Below are 19,890 nucleotides of genomic sequence, written 5' to 3' on the forward strand. Positions count from 1 at the left end.
CGATTGGTCCAGCAAGTTGGCGCAAGTAAGTTAATCGAATTCTTTGTTCCACTCACTCGAGGAACAAGATGACAAGTACTAAGCTTAAACCCGAATCATTCTGTCCTCATCTTTCATCTTAATAACTTAATTCACAACCCATTGAAACCATTGACCGATGAAATAGTGATTATTCACGCTTTTTGTCCCGGGAACGTTACGGTCTGCTAAGTCTGCAAGTAGCTTTATCAAGATGAGCTCATTTCAGCCACAAAGCGGGAAACGTTCTTGGTTCCTCCCGGCCCATTGATTTTCTTCTGCTCTTATGGCACCCAAAAACGAGTTGCTTCGGTTGCGGTTCATTCAACATTAACACTTATGACCCAAAGCTGGTTCTGTTTTTGCTCGCTCGTTACACCTAACCTCGTGATAACAACACGCAGCAGCAGCAGCAACAACGCACTACACAATCCTTTTGTACACGAGCGGCGGAAGAAGTTTGGTTGTGGGAATATTTTTATTCATTTGCCATTCTTTCTCACCGTCTTGCATTGGCTGCCAGAATGAGTGACTGTTGTTGGATGATTAATTATCTTTCCAAAGGCTGTGAAAATTTCCCGGTCAAATCACAGGAACTGAACCGTACATAGCGGGTGTGTGTTTTTGTGGGTTTTCTTAGGCTGCTGACAAATAGGGCTGAAACGACGACAACCAAATTTTCGGTAATCCTGTAGCTACTGGTGCTTTGCGATAACAATGATTGCTGTCCACCTCCAATCAACCCACCATTTGACCAGGATGTGACCCTCGTAACGTGTCATCTGTGCCCAAACACAACTGCGTTGTTATGCGGTGGTAGTGGATTTTATTTCCAGCTGTTTTCTGTTGGAATATTTAATCAAATTTGTATGCTGTAAGCAGTTGCCGCACAAGTTAAAGTACGCAATGGAAAAATACACTGAAAATGTTACGATCTAAGCAACCCAATCCATCATCAAACACCACCGAAAACCCATACGAAGCGATGAAGGAACAAAAACGTTGAACATATCCACTTTCCTAGAAGCAATCTTTCAGTTGTCGTCTGTGATGGCTCGAAGAAGGAAGATGGAACAGATGGAAGCTTACAACCTTTTACCCTGTCCAGACGATGTGCCGCAAGAGAATCGTGAAAACTTCCTCGCCTTCATGTACGCCTTGGATTGGCGAGAGCTGGCAAGAGCTGCCGTTTCAATCATGCTACGCAAATGGACGCGTGGCGGCGATGGTGGTCCATCGCAGGAGGAGGCTGGTAAGTTTTACGGGCTTGCGTTATTATAGGGAGATCGTAGCTGTAAGCGGCAACCGAATGTTTACGTTTTTCTCCAAAACAATGTACAATCTCTTTAGTACCTCGAAGCAATTCCCGGTAAATGCAGCCATTACCTCCGAGCGATTAAATTGAACTGCCATATGTGTATGTGAGTAAGTGTGCCGTAAGCATAGGGACAATCGAAGATTCATGTGACGGTGGATTTACAAATTCGTTCAAAAAATAGTCATACAGACGGAACGGAGCAACGACAAAAGAACATGCCCATCCTTCGATCTAAGGGGTCTTATACAGTTGTCTTCTTGTTGTGAATGTTACAAGAAAAAAGATGCAAAACCCGATTAACTGAAAATGGAAATGCAAGAGCGCTGTCGTCGAATGGTAAATGGCAGCGATACTTGGAATGGACTGAGATTATCAAGATAACTGAACAGTGAGATGGACCGCCGGAACACATATGCTTGCTTTTATTGCCCCCGTCATTTCCAAGTCCTTTAAACTTGTTCGGAGAATCTTCTCATTCAATCAGAACATCGTTTTATGGTTCGTTACAGCAACGCAAAAAAGCTGACGGTTGCGGTTGAAGCCGAGAACTGTCTAATGCGATTAAATCATACAATCGATAAAGTATGAGACTATTTAAAAACGAATATTCACTGCGTTCCATAATTTCTACCTTAGTTTTTAGTTTTTCATTAAAAGCAATAAAAATTTAAAGGAAAAAGTGGAAAAATAAATAAACGATTTCAAATGAGTTTGAGCAAACGATTATCGGAAAAAATCCATTTCCATTGACGAGATTTGAGACATGAACCAGATGTTTTTCAAGACCAAATAGGAATGATGGTTCTGGTTCTGTAATGATATGGAGTACATTCAACAATCATGGAAAAGGTCAGTTAGTGATTGTTGCTACTTTGATGGGCAGTGATGGACAAGGAAAAAAGATTAATTTTGGTTTCGATAAAGTCTACAGGTATGAATCTTTTCATATCATGAGATACGTTGAGTGCAGACAAGTTGGTCATACAAGCACAACGTGTGATAATGAAAAACGGTGTTTCAATTGTAGCGGTAATCACAATAGATCAGATTGTAGGTCGTCATCTGAAAGATGCATTACCTCAAAATAGGCAAAGGGAGTTAAAACTGAATACTGCTCATTCAGCCTTCAGTAAAGAATGTCCAACGTTTAAATGGTCGAAATCAAGAAAACATTAGTTGAGTAAGTAGCAATTGCAGAATAAACCAAGTAACAACATACAGATGTTGTGCATGAATGTAGCTGGATCATTGTCTAGTCACATAATGTTGAATCAAACTGTAAAAAAACCATTAAAGCTTGGATAGTGCTTGTAACTGAAACACAATTTGTAGAATCTTAAGCATTTGAACAGTTTGGAATTCCTGGGGTGTGACTTCAATGATCGAGAAGTTGATCATATACACAATTTAAATTAATGGTGCTTGAGATGGTCATTTTATCAATTTCAGCGACAATGAGTAAACATTTATTCATATTTAGTCTAAAGTACCAATCACCAATTTCAAGTGTCATGCACATATCTAAAATCATTCCTCCAGGATATGAACTAAAGCAAATTAAAAGCATGGAGCAAACAAGAAAAAGATTCAACATTCAGTCAAATGATAATCAAACACTCCAAAGTATCTGTTTGCAATTGGAAAGGGCATATGAATTTGATAATAAAAATGGAAAAGTCATACTAGATACTAGTGCCATGGAGGACATCTTATTCAGGTCGCTAGAGATTTGAGACTTAGCCTGTCTCGTGGTACAGTCGTCAACACGTACGAGTTAACAACATGCCCGTCATGGGTTCAATCCCCAAATAGACCGTGCCGCCATATGTAGGACTGACTATCCTGCTATGAGGGGGAATCAATTAGTCACTCAAAGGCACAGGTACAGGCAGGCCTTGACCGACAACGGTTGTTGAGCCAAAGAAGAAGAACAAGAGATTTGGACATTTTTATTTGCAGATAAATGTAAAAAAATGAATGGATAAATGATATCATGGTTTCTCGGTCAGCAACATAAAATAACTTTTATATTTTCACAATTTTAAATGAAAACTCGCATTATTTAAGTGAGATCATTTGTGAATAGGAAATCTAAATTATCATTCACAAATCAAAAACATTTAAGACTATAGGCAAATCGATATTTTCTCTCCACTTGTGCGCCCTGTCCTTACCTAAATAAGTGCTGTTCGTCAGAACCCAAAATATTTGCAGCGGATCCACGATAAGACCGATTAGTTGCAGTAACACTAATCACATCCACAACTCGTAGTCACTGCACATGTTTTGTTTGGCGCACTACTGCTATTTATTTCTTGCGCTTGCGTGGCACTCTCACTCAAGCAGCTTTTACAAACATAAATTTTTCCACTATTATTATTTACTTTTATATAATGTGCCACCGTGAAAAACACACTACCTACTACTTCCGTTAACTCTCTGGTACAACTTTTCCGCAGCAGCGTGGAATACTTGGTAATGAATAACACGCAGGAGAAGTTATCAAATGCACGTTCAAACGGAATCTGAAAAAATTGAAAAGAAATCAACATTATTCCACACCAGCACAGCCAGATGTGCACTCTAAAGCAACCGCTCATTAGTTTTGAAAACACTTTGCACCAGAAACCACATACTTTTTGCTCTTTTCTTTTTCACCTCCAGAGCAAAACTTTAACCTGAGCCGTAAATGAATGTGTGAAAAGAACAGAGCCCATTATCGAAGTGCGTCCCATTACCCTGTTGGAAGGCAAACAACGACTTTTATTTCTTCTACACATACATACACAATCGCTCCAAGTGAATGCGGGTATGCAGTATGAACCGAAAGCTTATTCATAGCGGGTAAAAATTACCATGCGAATCATCCTCATCACACAAACACTGAGGCACTTAATGCTCTTTCCCCAATTTTTGCATAGAAATACAGTTATAATTGAATCATTTTCTCCGATTTTTCTCTTTTCCATCAATATGGTAGCATTATGAGCACAACACCACTACACAAACACCCTTAGATCACCTTTGTGCGTCTACTGTTTCTACATACATTTATCACCATGGCTTCCATTCAACAAACACACCAACCATACACACACTAACGTAAACGTTGATGCACTGCGGTGGTATTATTTGGTGAATTTTGCGGGTTCCTGATAATCCACTTTCTGAAGGCTGGCACTTTCTCCGCACGTACTCTGTGTATATGTTTTTCACGCCGCACAAAACCCAAATGCTGGCCGTTTTTTGGGAGCGCCAGAATGTTGCAGTCGTTTAGACTGTTTATCTTGGGAACGCATCCAGTGGTTGAGGCACTTTTCTTAAGGGGTCATTTGTTTCCGTAACACACATTAACGGTAAAGCACTACCGGGTTGGGAGGTTTGTAATAAACATTTACAATATCACGGGTAACAGTTGACATTGCAGACATAGTAATCCAAAAACACAACGAAAAAAAAACCTTCGTGGTTGGTGAAAACGTAGCACACATACTCAATGATTTACATAAAAATATAAATAAAGTGAAGATTTCCCACTTTCTCACTTTTTCTGGCCTTTTTACTCTGTAGAAAATCGATCATCACTGAGCGTTGCCAGCTCACCTTGACGTTGGTGATTATTTTTTGCTGCGTTAATCCAACGCACCATTCGTTCCCGGCAGAAAGACGAACTTGTTGTGAAGTGTTGTGCTCCACTTGTGCCACGCAACGCAGGCTCGGAGAAAGGTTTGTGCTGTAGTCGCGAGGATGGTGTTTCGGTGTCTTTATTGTGTATGTGTGTATAAGAAGGCTTTCCTTTTCAATCTACACATCAGCCTCCCTGAAGGCATGAAGTGAAACACTTCCACGAAACGCTGAAACCTTTTTTTGCTTTTGCTTTCTCCATTGTACACGTTAGAGTTTTTTATCCTTAAAACATGGAGCGTGGGTGCATACTTCTTTGGCTTTTGTTTGATACACACACGCATTGAAACACACTCTTATAAACGCATTTAGTGGCCACTGCTGTTTTCTTTCCCTTGGTGTAATGATTCTACTAACTTGCATCAGCATGTTATAGTGCAGTGTTTAAAACCGTGTGATATAATCTGATAAGAAATGATAGCTGTTAGCAATAAATGACACCGGTCTGTACCACCGTAATTCACCGGTATCAGATACCAATCTATTCAAAAACCACTAAAATAGATAGCTTTTTATGAAATAACAAAACTAAATCTCACTGTTTTTAGGAAAGAAGCTTTGAAGCATCCACACTCTCGCGGAATAGAGATAGATTTTGTTTACGATTTAAATAACATCGTAAAATCAATCCCCTTTAAACAACGTATAGCCTAAAACCAGTCCTGACTGCGGTCAAAGACAAACTAACGGGTAGTAACGACCACCAGGCCAAAACCCGATTCACAAAGTTGATTTCATTCCAATGTTTTGGTAGATTCAACGCAACGTTCAATCGTGTGAATGAACAAAGTCGGATATGGCAGCCGAACAAAAGCTCCGAACTGGAATGGTGGGAAAGTGTTTCGTGCTTCACTCGCAAGTGTTCATTTTCACTTCGGCTATTGTTTCCCCATTTTCGATGGCGCAGGCGCATGTTGAATTTCCCCTATTGAATGTTATGGTAGATGCACCCAATGGTCTACGTCTACGCTTTTTTGTGTCAAAGAATACCCCTTTTTTCCTGCCACGTGGCGAATGGGTTTCGTGTTGCGATAGGGCGAGCTTTTCCGTTTTCGATTAAGCATCGTCATGCCGTAGCGTGGTGACCGTTCATCCCAGGACAGCAACATTTACCATCAGGAAGAGCAATCTGATGACCGACAAAAACCACAACAACAACAATCCGATGCTTGTCCATTCATTGGCGCAAAAAGAACGAAATAGGAGGATTTAAAGCGCTACAAAAAAAAAAAAACTGATGTAATTTGCAGACGAACGATTAACCACATAATACAAATCTCGACAAAATCAAGGAAATATACAGGAACCGCATTGTGTTGTGTTTATAAGTAAAGAGTTTGAAAAAGCCTAGTTTCAGCATTTAATGAGCCTTCCAGCAATGTATTTTATTGCTAGTTCAATCATAATCAAACAATTAGTTCACTTTCATTAAAAAAAACAACAAAAATATTTACAAATGTATGTAAAGATTTCAATTTCATTTTAGTATTGAAAAAACCGGAAGAAGATTTCATGGTCTTATATGTAATGGAAATTATGAAAAGTAATATAGATTCACAAACTCTTCTTTCAAATATGGGCTTTTCTGTCCCTGTACCTGACCTCTGAATCTCTGGTTAAGAACAGTAGAACACAACTGTAGGACTGCATTTAGAAGTCGAGTTATATTAAGCGTCATGATTAGATAATTCAACTGCTGTATTTAATTATGATTTAAAAGTGTTTAAAGAACAATTCTCAAGAAACTTACAACAAGCAAATGAAGTTATAATTTGCTTCAATCAATGAAGTTATAACTAACTTCTGTCTTATAATAATTCTTCAGGATTATAACAGTAAATATTAATAAATGTGTAATGTTGATTTTGTTTTTATATTTACAATTAATACATTTTGTTGCAAATTTTAATGACTTTTCGTTTGGTAAGAATGTCTTCTTTGGTTTTATTTATGGAACTCATAATTTCAATTGGTTACTTCCTAAAAACGGCTTTTTATTTCATTTTGCAACATATTTTGTTACATCCATTGTCTTTTCAGGCTTAGCTGAAATGTTAAAAACACACACTTTTGTAAAATATTTTTCCTAACAGAATATCTCGGCTACAGGTGCTGGACCGCAAAGAAAGACAACTGACACCCAACGAAAAAATGTGTAAACGAATTCAGGCAAACAAACAAAGCATCTCAATATTCCCTAAAGGTAGTTGTAGTGCTTGTGATTCCTAATGCTGGTCCCTACTTCCCGTGAACCTTTGCTGTCCTGACTGCAACCATCAGCTTGTTTTCGGCCCATTAGCCAACGAAGCTGTACAGATCTGCTCTTGTTGCCACATAGATGATGCGACGGCAGTCCGTATTGTCAGGCAGCTTAAATCTGAAAATTGCCACACTGATGCTTCACATGATCTGGTTCGGACAAAGTTAGAAATAATCTTGACGTAGAAGTAATTTGATGTACCACAAATGTAAAAAATAATGACAGAAACATGTTTTGAATGTAGCTTGAAAGAATCGCCTAATTTAGTTTTGAAACATGTTTTAAGTTTCATTCAATGTGTTTGCTTAACTTTGCTTAACTTGCGAATTCCTCATTAAATTATTATTTTAGTACCAATTGTTCACAACAATTGAATGTGCCACTTGAAATCGTCCGAAATATCCAAAAAACATAGAAGCCATGATTGCACTACATGAGATACCATGAGCATCAACCCTTATGGTTATGATTCAATCTGCTGGCATAGAAATGGATTCATTAATCCAAGAATCATTCTACAGTTGTTAAGTTACATCCCATTGGTCTTTAAATTGTCGACAATCGGTTCGATTAGCCAGCACTGTCGCTTAAGAAATGTTTATTTACTGCCTTCTGTTTTACGTAGCAACGTAAGAGATGCCATAGTGAAGAGTGCCGGTATAAAATATTGTTAAATTTGGGCAGCCATAAGGATTTTTTATACGACACCTTTGACATTGAACGAGGGAAGCTTTTGTGTGCCGTGAAAAATCATCATGAACAAGGGAGCAGAGTTTTTAATGATGCTCAAAAACCGTTTCTATGTTAGATTTTGAGGAACGTGCAAATTGGATAAATGATTTCGATTGACAGATGAAGTTCATCGTCGTACTATTAAAAGGAAGCTGCATGGCAATAAAAAAGGTACACTGATTGATTCCAAGTCCTGCACAAACTGTGTTTAACAGTACTGTTTGCAATACCCAAACGTCGGTATGTTCTTTGTACGGGACGAACCATAAGTTGAAATAATTGAGAAGTTTTTCGATTTGTTTTAATGTCCACTGGGCATTTGGAAATGATTTTCAACCAGAGCAAATCATTCGGTGATTTAAGTGGAGGATGGTATGCATAAAATGTGTTTTTTATCGTTCACTTGACAATCCAGAAAAATTCGTTTATTGGTCAGAGGATCTCGCATGCCCATCTGTTATGTAAATATATCCAGAAATGGATAACTGGAAAGTGTTTTCTTTGAAAGTAAATGAATAATTAAATTCTGAACGGAGCCCAACTAAAAATCAGTGTGTATGAATGACATTGTACATATTCTCTCAAACAACATTTGAATTGGCTTCTTGAAGTATTTGATAACCACCCTAAGCTTATGCTTTAAGTTGGGCTATTTTTGGCTACTATTACAAAAACTTTTACTCAGTGGAAAATTGAAAATGCTAACCGTTTTATGAAGGAAAAAAAAAACAATTTGCAAAACAGTAGCACAACTGTCAGCTCAGTGCAGCTGCTGGCCCCCCATACTTGTATCATCGGACGCTAGTATCCAGAAAAAAATCAACCATAATGGATGCTCGGGCAAGTAAACGAATGACCGTAATAAGCAAAGCAAAATTGAACCTAATTTAAATCAGGAAAAGTAATTTTCGACCCTCAAAAACCATTGCGGCTGGTGGCGGTTTTCGAACAAAGTTTGTGGAGCCTTGAGAAAAATGCTAATGAGTGAAGAACGTTCAGCTTTAACCAAAAGACGAATGGCTGTTGGTTGGAAACAATTTAATAAGAAAATATCAACCTGCTAGGCGCCCACATATTTTAAAATTATCTTTTGTGAATTTTGGTTAAATCGTAGTTGGTAGTATTATTGTGAAAGCAATAAACTTATCTTAGAAGTGAGTTGATGTGAGAAGATGAAAACTTATCACATTTTGTGTAATATTTTGGAAACTGACTTCGTCGTATTCAGAACAAAGAGTGTTGCGTGGTATGATTTTTAATACACATAAAGTTTGACACGGTCTGCTGAATTCTAGTGATTTTTTTCAGTGAAAAATTAAGCGATCGCATACAATTAATGGGAAACTTCCAGCATTGAAATTCCATCATAGAGAAAGACCACAATACAAATGAAAATTGGTCAACATAATCAAAATGCTGTATACTTTCAGCAACAGATGTCTAATTTTCTGCTCACAATCGTTAATTGCATACCTTAACAGCATGACAAAAAGATTTATGAACCCTTAGCACCCAACTCTTGTTACAAAACACAACCTACAAATAAACAACCGACACTTTGAGACATCGTTGAGTAATTTGCACATTCTTCTGGGACTACCGGGGAACATTTTCAACTGAATTGTGTGGTAAAGCGGAAGTGAGGTGGCAAGAATTGTTTGCGAAATCAATTAGACCTTTCTCCTTTTAGTTTCATCACGGGGTCCGCGTTGTTGGTGCTGGGTGGGAACTGATACTGATTCTCAATTTTTCAATCAGCAAAGCTACCAGCACAAGGCTGGACGGTCGACGAGAGCTGTAGGTTGTTGTTGTTCTGACCCAACCCATGTTTTGAAAGAATGTCTGTCTCAGTGGCATGATTGCGATTTTTATAGTTTTGTTTTACTACCACGGGTGAAAACAGGTGGCCAAGTGATAGCGGAAAAGAGCTGCTTGCTCCTCCTGCTTGCTTGTTTTGTTGCTAATAGATTTTAGCACCGTCATATTGTACACCCCTCATACAGGAATTAGGTTTCAGTCCCTTCCTGCAAGCAACATTGAACAAGACAGTGTTATTTGTTATCTTTATTAGCCATTTGCGCAAGGATCGAACATGAAGCGACTGTTTGAGAAGAGGATAGAGCCATTTTCCTACCCGGTCACTCTCTCCAGCAACGCTGAGAGGCATGGCTGTTTCGATTTGATCATATTCCCAGCAGTCCGCTGTCTAAAATGTCAAATGCCATTAAACTTAATAAGCCAAACGGACTGCTAATTATGTAATTCGAGTAATCCTGAGTGCAAGTGGTGTTTTCCACGACTTTTCTACATCCAATTTTCCACTTGCAGCATTCAACGGGATAAATGCGAATTTCGCGTGCTTGCAGGACAGAGCCGGGCTGTTTCAAAATGCCACTTCATGAAACCGACGCCAGCAACGGCAGAGCTAATCGAAGGATATGAGACAAGGCACAGGCTGTTTATGTCGGGTAAGAATTAACTGCGGGAAACGATGGTTGGCAATTTCCTTAACGTCCAGTACTTGAAATCGCCAATTCGAAGACTAGTTCAGCCCGATACGGCTGATATCGTAGCCTGTCAGTTGTTTGGATCGGTTACCGTTGGTTCCCAGTTGTGTTGGCTGGATCATTCAAAATATTACTGAGAAGATCATTCAATTTACATCAGTAAAGCAGTTATAACAAAAGAAGATGAGTTATCTAGTTCAAATGAAATTTGAGTAAAATGTTTCGTATTAAATGTTTTTGTTTTGGTTTTAAATTTTTCCTCACAACGTTTTGTTTGATTATATGTATCCTAATGAAATAAATAACTTTGATTTGTATAAATGTATGCTTTTCAGGTTTAATTTTTGTAGGGGATCAAATATAACAATTATCAATCACCTCAGAAACCTAATCAACACGTAACCGCTGAATACAAACAAATATCCGAACAATAAAATTAACCGTGTGCTAGAACAATATCTAGCACCTATCACGAAACCTTGTAAAAAAATGTTATCAACTTGTATAATAAATATACAAAGGTTGCTAAACGAATTGAACTTAGAATGAAAGATCAAGTTTGAGTTTGTTTTCTAAGCGCCAAGCAATTTTTTTAAATGTTTTTAATCGGTTTAGCCATTGCCTCAAATCGTACTGGTAGACTATAGACTTACTATGGTTTGAGTGAATTATTCAGCTAAAACGGGGGGAAAAATTACATGGGCAAACTATCTTCAACTGAGCTTGCTGAGAAATTTGTTGATTTCATTACTAAGTCACTACAGTAGTCTTGTTTGATTTAATAATATGCCCATTATGGGTTAAAGCCTCGATTGGACCGTGTCTCCATGTGTAGGACTGACTTTCCGAAGAAGCGAATGTGAGTCAAAAGGCCCAAAGTGACTATAAAAAAACTGACTATCCTGCTGTGGGTAATCAATAAGTCACTAAAAGCTGTGGCCACTAGTAGGTGCAGGCAAACCTTGATCGACAACGGTTGTTGTGCCAAAGCAGTAGAAGAAGAATTCCTGGTTATCATATGTGATAGCCATTACAGTAAAGGAGTTAAGTAGAACTATAACGTGAGATATAACTTATTGATTTTGCTCATTTATCTTCCTAAGAAAGAAAAGAACGAACACTATTAGAATAATTGCTTTTATTTGATAATTTGACTAGTTTTGCAATCTGACATTCTAACTAACGTGAGCTTAATCATTGCATAAACCATCAGCATACCATACCATGTCGACGAGCAGCCAGAGATAGAATGGGCATTTGAAATTTAAAATTTCCGACACTCGGTACTCGCAATTGCTCATCTCTTTATCAAGCTTTTATTATTCATTTGTTACTGCATGTAGTAGAACAGTGGATGAAAAATAGCGCCAAACGGACGCACGCTGATCTGCTCTCCTTTTTCTTTTGTGGTTATTGCTTGCGCCTCAATATCGCCGTTGCAGTTAAAGTGCGACCGTGACTCGTTTGTTGCCGGTCAGCAAACAAAACGACCGCTGCACCGTCAGTGGTTTTGCGTCCAAAAACATCGCTTCACTAACCAATACTATCCCTTCAAAGCATTGACAGTAGACAAGCAGGTAAAAGCCGCCTGTACCGAAGCAGTCAGGTCAATGTTTGAGGAGCAAACGAAAGCAAACATCAATCTTGAAATGAATTACGGTCGCTCCACCGCCGAATGACGGTGATGGTGATGAATGGCAAAGTCGCGCTATGACGAAAACACGACACTTTTGACAAAAACTGACTGCAAAGTCTGCGACCAATTCCATCACGGACTCATGTGTTCAGAGCAAAGGGGAATGTGTGGGACCCACCATGTGAAGGGCAATACTGAAGCGCATATAGGGTTCCGCGTAAACATTCCTACGGTGATTGGCATAACAGGAGCAGTTCGGGCCAGCAAACACTTCCGCTGTCCACCGGATGTCCTCAGTGGACCTCTAATCAAAATTTAAACTGGGCTTGTCTGTGGCCTAGTTCGGTAAGCTATTTTTGGTTTCATGGTTCGAAAACTCAGCGCACTTTTCGCCCATTCATAGACCGGTGTATGTTGAGTCCGGGAAAACCACGAACAAGCTCAATCAAACCAATAGTGGGAATAGGGATGAGAACATGAAACGGGACGAGAAAAGGGAAATCGCATGACCATATTTCGGAAATCCTAACCAGTTTCGCAGAATCCAGTAATTCAATCTAAATTCATATATATTTGTTTGCAAAAAATCATCCATGCCCCGGAACGATTTGTTCATACATATTGGAATATTTCATTTCATTCATTCGCTGCACCTGGAATTCAATGCACAGCGAGTCAAACCAGCTACAATCGGGAGAAAGCTTGACTGAGCGCCCAGGAACAATTCCATTGTTGCTTCACTGTCCATCGCAGGGAAACAGCTTGCACCTGCATGCAATGAGTGCTCCGTTCCGCTGGCGGGTAGAGTCTGCAATCCAGCCAACTGTTTGTGACGGAAACATCAACTTTGGAATGAAATGCATTTCATCCATGGGCAACGTGTGTAAGAGCAAAATGAGAAAATAAAATATCCTTACTGAATCTGTGCTAGTGCAATGTAAAACAAACGCATACTTTTTGTTTGGCACTAGCGTGACAGCTAGGCATCGTTAACCTGTGCGAGGTCAGGGTTGCAGAGATTGGAAAATACCATGGCTTTGATGGATGTGTGGCGAACCTAACGGGCTACATTTAGTCCATATATACGATTGGTTCGTATCTAATACCGAACATTTATGTTCCATCGAGCATTGCCTTAGTAACTGTTTGCTTAACATTCAAATGATTATTTTTCACCTACCTTCCTTCGTTCATAAGTACAACACTAAATGGTTAAGTGGGATAGGTTTAATAATATTTCTAAGAGAAAAAAAAACAAACTTTATAATTGCAACTGCAGTAAAAACTGGGATTTTGTTCTATAACAATGGAACTATAGCACTTAACATAAAATTCTATGATGTTTGTGTGGTTTTCTATTCCTTCAACATACCCCCTACCATCTTCCCGATCAGCTTTACCAATCTTGTTGAGTGAAAAATAGTCACTCACTACAGCAAAATCCTTTATCGTCTCAAACGATAGGAAGGTTTTCCAACGGAAAACGCAATTGAGTGATTCATAAGAACTTACCAGCATCTACCGGCATTGTAGTGCAGGGATTAACCCATGGTTGAAGAACACGACGGTTTATCAAGCGTCATCGCGCCATTATAATGCTTACCTGTGCACGAGCGCAAGAAAATTAATATGTCGTTGGGTCGGTAAGTTGCGTACGTGTGAATATGAAAATTGCATCAAGCAGTTGAATCGTCGCCAAAGGGTCCATGTATGTACACTTAGGATTTGCACTTTGCAATGAATATGGAGATAAAACTAACGTTTCTCACGAGTGTTGGAGGGATTTAGAAGGAATTGGACTAGGTTCGAAAACGTTTGTTTTATTTTCCTTGCTACTGTACTTAGGTAATGACGCTCAGCGAGATAATCGAGAAAAAATAGATTTAGCTCTTCTTCTGATCTCGTTTGCCATGGAGAAAATCTACGATCGAAATTGACACAAGATATCGACAGATTTTTATATATTCATGTGGCGCAGACCTTCACAAATGGTATGGATGTATGGAAATCAACTCGTGCTTAGAATAGATTATACTTGTGTACCATTGCTGATGTGGGTTCATTTTCCACTAATTGCAGTCTAATTGGTATGTCTTTGCTAATACTACTTGTACATTCCGATAAATATTAATTTATATTTGCGGATGTCGATCGATTTGGCATAAAGTCATGCTGTGCAACTGCTATGCAGTTTTTTAAATGTCTTATTGACGCATTGTGTACAATTATTTGATTTCAATTGGCACATGTGGAAAGACAGGTGACTCCTCTGTGGCTATTGCTCTTACTTGCCAATAGCCTTTCTTGAATAAAGGGATTAGCTAAGATGTTTTCCATAAGCTGGGAACAGTGTGTTGTTCAAACGATAGACAGCAAAGATGTACAAAGATGTAAGCGTGGGACGAGATTATTAGAACGATTTAGTATCACATATGAAATACTATCATTGTCTTTTCTATGAGGTATTTCAGTTGCATTAGCTCATTGATTTCATAGTTATTTGAACAAATAAAAAAATACAAAGAGATGCAGAAAAGCATGAAATCGTAGTATCAATGATTTATCGCATAAATCGGTTAATATTATTGCATCTAGAATATTGTTCCTCATCATAAGACATGTAATGTTGAAGTAACAATAGTTTCTGGTCAACCTGCCACATTTTGAAATTTTATTTAGTAATGCTAACAGGTCATAATGCCATATCATGTCATGATTGTTCTGTGATATTTTTTTTGTGTACATTTAAAACATTGGGAGTTTTTCATTACATATCATAAAAACAAACAATATTAAATGATGAAACAATGTGTATTATTTATAAGTTATTTATTGAGCTGATGTTCGTTGACTGATGATTCCAAGAAACTTATGATATAACAAAAGATTCCACCCACTTTGATAAAACACACATTTGGCAGCAAACCACTTTGCCACCCTGTCGATGGCCCCTTCAATTCACTTCATTCAGAATGACAATGGCACCACTTTTATGGCTCGCTGAAAGGAACGTTAGCCATTCATTGTGAGTGGAGCTGGTGCAGGCATTGCAACGGTATTGATGAATCAAAATTATATGATAAAGACACCCTCAGTCCAAATTGAACCATTTTGTCAGTCAACACTACCGTTCACCTGCGATGTTTTCCTCGAAATAATGTTCCATGTACAACCATTTTTCAGTTTTCGTTTGTGTGAATTTACCATTTCGATAATATCATCGACAACATTACACTGCTTATTTTTTACGAATCAGTGCAGAAATGGACCATTTCCTATCGTTTTAATCTATAGTTCACAATTTGTGATGATTGAAATTTATTGCAATACCGCAGGAAAGCGCATATCACAAAATGATACGTAAGGTTTTGGTGTTTCTGCTTAGCAGCCTTACATAATGGTCATGACTGTTTCTCTTCGTATTTTATGTCTCTTTTCATAGCCATTCAATCTCATTTAAGAAGAAATACACTCTCGTCGATCAGCAAACATCGTTACAAGTACAGCATGAATTAATCAACAACTCGCAACGAAAACCATTGATAACCAAACAAACATTTACACCCAAACTCACATGTCCGATTGGAAATAACAATTTGAACAGCGACCGCAATAAAACAGCAACAAAAAAACGAAACAACACGGAAAAAACGCGTTTCAAGAAATGGCAAGCGAAAGATAATGTATTCAAATTATAAGCAAATATTTTCACTCCACTTTCCACACAAAAAGGCCGATTTGTCCGGTCTCACCGCCGGAACGGTACGATATAAAAACGAATCATTCCACCGACCGAAGCAATTTTACTGCTTCAAATGATCCCCATGCCCCAGGTTGCTCCGAAAGTGCCAGATAATTTATGGCGGACTCATCCTACTCGTGGCCCCGTACCGATGGACGGTGAGCAAATGGCACTTAAAACCACGAGCAAGAAACAGGTACAACAAATATTAAAATAACAAACAACCCTCGTCTTGGTGCACCCATCTAACGGAGAGCAGCGGGCGTCAGAAATTGGAGTAATTGGCATGAAAACGGATAAATCTTTTGCTGCAACGATAAAAAAAGAAGGCCTTTGGATGGTGCCGAAACCAATGCAAAAGCTTGCTTGAAATAAATTTTGCTGTCGGTCAAGAAACAATTTCGGTGGAACGTTCACGTTCCCATTTTGGCGTGGCGTCGATGTTTTATGACCTTGCCCGCAATAAAAATGGCATGTTTTCCGAAAGGAACGGCATAATAGGAAATGCGGTGTGAGGAATGCTGATTCCTTTTCGTCCCAGCGCTCAACTAATGCCGGTCATTGGCAGCGGTGTAGCCCTTCCGGCAAAGGTGTATGGCGCTTTGCGTGTGCTCGTGTCATTCGCAGGGTTTTATATGGGAGCATTATTGTCCAACCGTCGATTTAAACCCTCGGTTCGGCAGTAGGCAGTTTTGGTTTAGGTTTGCTGATGAGCAATTCAACGATATTTTACGATATTAACGATATTTTTTTGAGGATGAAGCATCGTTTATATACTTTAATTTTCATTTGATAGTTTACCGTATTAATGTCATGGTTGAGATTTGTAAAAAAATGTTAGCAAGTTCAAGTATTTTTAAAAGCATGCTATATGGATAGGCAGCCACATGATCTCAAATTTGATCTAAGAGGAACGATAGTTGCAGTTGTCTAGATACAAAGGTTGCTTTGTTTCATGTTATGAGTATCCTGCTTAGTTATCCTGCAATCACTACGATCGCTCCTGGATTTGATCGTGTTTGGGAAAATGGCGGGAGCTTGTCTTTCTATTTTCTTGCCAAAAATCATTTCCATACTAAGTTTATTGATAAATACTGACTCTAAACCATCCACTACATTTGATGAAAGACTTTTTTATGACATTTACTTTTAAGACAAGATTGTAATTTTGATGTATTTGGCATTTTAAAATTATTATCAATAATGATGAAAAACATCTTACAAGGATCACATGCCTTGTGATTTGAATAATAGAATCATATTGTATCCTTTATTGAATTGTATTTGACTGTAGTTACTAATCAAATATAAAGGAGTTAATTACCTCCTACATAAACTGCTATCCCATGCATCATAGTCGGGTTGTCGTACGCTGGGAGTGGGATAGATTTACATCAACACTCTTCCCAAACGAAACGTCAATTGCCGACAAACATGAAGCATGAGGCAGATCTTGGAAAAGATATCCGAATACTAACTACGCATGTTAATCTCTTCAAAGGTTTGACACAAATTGTAGTCAGAGTAGGACACAACAGGACTTATGTGGCCTTCTCATAGATTATCATAGATTATACTACTTATCAATGCTTTTTTCAATTTAAACGTATAACTTATGTTTAATGGTTAAACGTGTAAAAAAATAATTAATAATGATTTATTCAATTTATTCAATCAAATTTATTTAATATAACCATTTATTCAAAATCAGTTTTCACAGAACAGCCTCGGCGATTGCGGCCTCATCGGCACTAACTTAAATAGCACAGGTAAACGCCCGACCGACAATAATTGCACGCATAAAGAAGGTCGAACAGGCTATCGATGATGATATTGACGACACATGGCTTGCAAATTGAATGGAAAGCACAAATGTATATGTTGGAACCTTACAACAGCATGATAGAAGGGTTCCAACGACCTGTCGACATTAGCGTTAGGTATTGTTTAGGAGAAAAAGAGATAGGAAAAAAGGGAGAAAAGGTTATGTGACAAACGATAAAACGGTATCGAAAGAACCGGTGGAATGAACAGATTAATTTTTTGGCAACAGCTAAAGTATAAGGCCGCAAATACACGACGCGCGTTTCCGCGGGCGCGTTCAAACGAGTATAACAGTTCCGCAGAGATATCCAGCATGAGCATCTCTGCGTTTTCGCGGTAGCGCGTTCGAATGACATTTCATTTCTTTGGCTGTTGTGTATTTGCGGCCTAACAAAAAAACCTTTAACGTGTTCGGCACTTAATTATTTTCCGCTTCGTTTTCTAACAGTATACCTTCTACTGATGCCAGAATGTTATTGTTGATTGATTACTGATGTTAAAACTATTTACTCGTGCATAAAATTGAGCTCCAAGAAAATTCCCACAAGCATAAAGACGTTTTCGAGTACAATTGATCGAGCAAAAACTATTCGCATTATTCGATTTCTGACTGTGCATCTCCCAACGGTACATATGAGTTTATGCATGCATAAAATTGTGCTTTTACACATCTGCTTCTGTTGCATCTAATGCATTGGGACATCATAAACGGGCATGATTATCATCATCATCATCATCGTCAACATCTGCGCTTGGCTCAAGGTGCAGGTTTTGTTTTCACAGGAATACAATAATTTCCCCATGAATCGCTCCATTAGGCAGATATGATAAAAGAGAGGAGGAGAGAGGTAGACGGGGGAAAGCGATTGTCTCGTTTAGTGTCGTCTCGTTAAACTGCGCTTCCTGAAGCGCCGCTACACAATTTACCGACTTTCTTCTTATCCCGGTTCCTCTCCCGCTCCTCAGAGTTTAGCGGCATTGTCGACGCATTAGCAACATTGAACAGGTAGCAATTCACCGGCGCCAAGCTGCGTGTGAGTGTAAATGTGCACGCAAGCCACAACCGTCGCGTTGAGCAAAAGACCACAAAACCTTATCAAACGGGGACTGCAGCTAATTTTTGCACCGAGTAGCAAATTGAATTTTATAACGCGTTAGACACTTCCATTTTATGGAAGGGGGTTGTGTTACTGCACACAACCACACACAAGCAAGGAGTTCTGTTAAGAACGCTGACGCTAAGAATGTTGACGCCAATCGGCCGATGTCTCTCCAATGCGTGAAGTACCAGCTATCCTAGAGGACCGAAATAATTATTGAGGCTAAAACAGTTTAATTCGTAGCGATGTCGGTGAGCTCGCTTTTTGGTTTTGATACACTTCATATCACCTCTGCTTCCCTGCCAAGTTTATTCGAATTTAATCCATCAATTATTTCAAATTTCTTTTACGTCACTGGCATGTGCGGATTGATTTTGGTCGATTGTTTGTCTTCACGATCAACCGGTTACTGCGTTTTCATCAAGACGAAGTGAGCTGCTTGCTAGTCCGGGTTATCATACAGGCAGCTCGTCGGAAATTATAGAGAAGGTGAGCCGCAAATGGAGAATTTGTCTCGTGGATAAGTAATGAAACGCATAGTAGAGTAAGTAAAGGGCGTGTTGTTTAAAATGTATTTTTTTCTCTTTTTTTCTCATTTGTGAATGGTTTGATCTAGTAAACTGAGCTATACAGAGGTTTGACCGACTAAAATGAAAAAAGTAAGAAAATATTAAATTATCAAAGAAAAATGTATTTAGTGTCCGTAATTCGAAGTAATTCGGTATACTATGTACGTATTAGCAAACATTTGATATTGCATATTCATGAAAATATCGATTAACATCGACAACAAACTACACCACCAACAAAAATAAAAACAATGCAATATAAATTAGGTGTAACATGACAAAGTGACACTACATAATTTTATCAACAGAAGTTATAAAAAAGAGGGAAAGCTTAAAGCAATTATCTTTATTGTGAATACGTCTATGTCTAAATGATTTTCATGAGAAAGATGTTGAAACATCGAGAGTTCAGCGAATTAACCAATGGAATACGTAGCAACATCCTTAACAGTGCCATTTTGTCCCGTTTCCCTCTAACACTTACCGCCGTTCTATACTTC

At 38.6% G+C, this 19,890-nt stretch overlaps 1 protein-coding gene and 1 pseudogene across 1 annotated transcript in view; one reads left to right on the top strand and one right to left on the bottom strand.

The window, feature by feature from the left end:
- The window catches only part of LOC120902667, a 144,544-nt pseudogene extending 130,861 nt beyond the window's left edge, over positions 1–13,683 (bottom strand).
- The window catches only part of LOC120899783 (neural-cadherin-like), a gene marked incomplete at its 5' end in the record, with an annotated part of 638,244 nt that overhangs the window by 268,079 nt on the left and 350,275 nt on the right, over positions 1–19,890 (top strand). The window lies entirely within an intron of this gene.

Source organism: Anopheles arabiensis, chromosome 3 (genome assembly GCF_016920715.1).
Source record: "Anopheles arabiensis isolate DONGOLA chromosome 3, AaraD3, whole genome shotgun sequence".
Classification (NCBI taxonomy): domain Eukaryota; kingdom Metazoa; phylum Arthropoda; class Insecta; order Diptera; family Culicidae; genus Anopheles; species Anopheles arabiensis.